Here is a 2,790-nt window from a genome sequence, read left to right on the forward strand (position 1 = left end):
CGGTAGTGTTTATGATAAAAAAATAAATAAATAATAATTATGTGATCGGTATCGGGAGGAAAAAACCTGATCGGCACGTCTCTATCAGATAATTATCAGTTATTGATCGATAATTCAGCCTCTGACAGAAACTGACTCAGGATTTACCTGAAGTGGTTTTAGCTGAAGCCAAAGTGAAGCTCAGGTTCCCACAGGAAGCAGATTTATGACTCAACTGTTCAGAGTTTCACTCTGACTCATTCATATTCACACATCAGTCAAACTGAAACTCAGTTTATGCTTCTTGGATCAGAACAAAAGTAAAAGCTTCTCATTGTTTGAGAAATATTCATATTTTAGCTGTTATCTTCTTTTTATTGCTTTGTAATAAAATATGAAATGTTTCATAAAAACACCAAAACCCAAACATTTATTTAACTCACCGCTGCAGGTCAGTCGGTACTTGGAATAACTTTGATTTTAACGTTGTTCTGAATATTCATACTGAATATTTATTTTGTTCTTGTTATTTTTAAAACACAAAGTAAAACAAACTTGTTTCAGTTTCATTCTGTCTTTTATCTTTTTGTCTCTTATTTATTTCTGAATCTCCAGTTTTAAAGTTTCTTTTCTCTGTATTTAAAACTATTTAATGCTTTTAGAGGTTTATTTAAAAACTACCACTAGAAGACAGAAAGAAAATGTAAATGATTCAGGTTTTACCATTTTAATCAAACTTTCTCTGGTTTCCGGGCTTTTATTAGGCCGTTTGGGCCAGAAAATCCTCCAGTAAGTCTGAATGAAATAAAGTCTGCAGAGATCAAAGTTCTTCAGATTCATAATTTTAACTTTTAGCACTTTCATTTATTGAAGCTTTTAGCTTCAACAAGATCAGATCAAACAGCTCCAGAGCAGGACGTTTATGTAGCCGATGAAAAATCAGTCAGATAATCTGAGAGGGTAGAAATGGAGAACATTTACTGAGGTACATTTTAATCCACCTGAACCATCAGCATCCAGCCCTCTGCTGTCCTGCAGGCTTTAGATGAGCCACAGGAACAAAACACTGGAATGAAACGGCTTCATCTCCTCCTCCTGGTGCTGATCGGGGCTCCAGAGCCTCAATGACCTCATGGTTCTGTTCAGGTGCAGCAGAGGCTCATCTAAAGGCTTCAGGACAGTGGAGGACTGGAGTCTGACACCTGTGGGTTAAAGGTTTGTTTTCATCCAAAGAGCAGAAACATGATCTGCTTGTCATCTTTTCATCGCCTCATCCTGGCCTTTAACTCTCCATAAAAACACGACTTTCATTTAAAAAGATTAACAAACACCTGGAGGGACGTCTCAGAGAAAACTGACTGAAGATTGGTTAAAAGAAGAAATGTGGGCGGGGCTCTTTGTAGTGGGCGGGGCTTCGTGTGGTGGGCGTGGCTCTTCGTGGTGGGCGGGGCTCTTTGTAGTGGGCGGGGCTGCGTGTGGTGGGCGGGGCTCTTCGTGGTGGGCGTGGCTCTTCGTGGTGGGCGGGGCTCTTCGTGGTGGGCGGGGCTCTCGGTCCCAGCTGATCCTCAACCAAACCAGCACCAATGGTGCAGAAAATGTTCAGCTGTGAAGGATTTATCATGGGAGTTAACAAATAAAATCCTCGAAATAGACGGAAACCAGGAAGACGGTGAAGATTATTTTACAATGGAACGCAAGAATGGAACTTACTGAAATTAGTTTAGAAATGGAAAGGATTGATAATGAAAGTATAAAAAGATATTTGGAAATGTTGATTGGAAAATATAAAATAAGTGATGAAGACATGCAAAATAGCTTTAGATGTTGATCATGTAAATTCTTCTATCTATGAAGCCATTTTAGGTGAAACAATCCAAAAGAAAAGAGGAAAATATAGGATTGTTAGAGAAATCAGAATTGTATTGAATATAAAAGGTTACAAGCTGTTAAAAGAACTGTGAAAAATGCAAAAAAAGGTTTATTGGGGAAACTTGAAATTCGGTTGGAATGGAAATAAAAATGTCAAATGTTTGGGGAATGATTAAACGAATGAATGGATGAATGGAGTGAATATCCAGTTCTGAAAGATGGAGATGTTATTGCTGTGACTGAAGACAAACATGTTGGTTAAAAGTGTGTTAAAGTTCAAAAGTGTAATAATTTAAGTGCAGAAGAAAAAAGGAAAAGAGTTTGTACAAGTAATGAAAATGTTAATTTATTAGAAGAAAATGTGAAATATAATGACTTATTAAAGGTCATTTTTCTTTATTTTAGTTAATGCTCTAAGGAAATAAAACAAATTAATCTCCAGGAAAATATAATATTTCTTATATTATGGTTAATAAACTCAATTCATCTAAAAATGTTTTATCTGAATTCTATAATAAGATCTGGGAAGTGTTTTTTTTTACCTTTGGCATGGAAAGAAGCAGTTCCAATATTAAAACCTGGTGAAGAAATCAAATCCAGCAAATTATAGAGATATTTACCTTCACATATGTAAAATAATGGAGAGAATGATAAAGGAAAGATTGGGTTATTTGCTGAGAAGAGGGATGTTTACCAAGATTTCAAAGTGGATTTAGGAAACGTAGCAGTACCATCGGTCCTGTTTGTGTTTAGAACATGAAATCAGAAAAGGGACATTAATGAGGAGAGAGTGGCTGACAGAGAAATGATATGATGTGGAAAGAAGGTTTTTAATTAAAGGAAAATGGGGGTTAGAGGTTCAATGTTTAATTGGATAAAATATTTTTTACATAATAGATCTATACAAGTAAGAATAGGTCAACAATTGTCAGAAAAATATTT

This window comes from Poecilia latipinna, unplaced genomic scaffold, assembly GCF_001443285.1.
Source record: "Poecilia latipinna isolate Pla-1442-1.1 unplaced genomic scaffold, P_latipinna-1.0 Scaffold1071, whole genome shotgun sequence".
In the NCBI taxonomy this organism is placed as follows: Eukaryota; Metazoa; Chordata; class Actinopteri; order Cyprinodontiformes; family Poeciliidae; genus Poecilia; species Poecilia latipinna.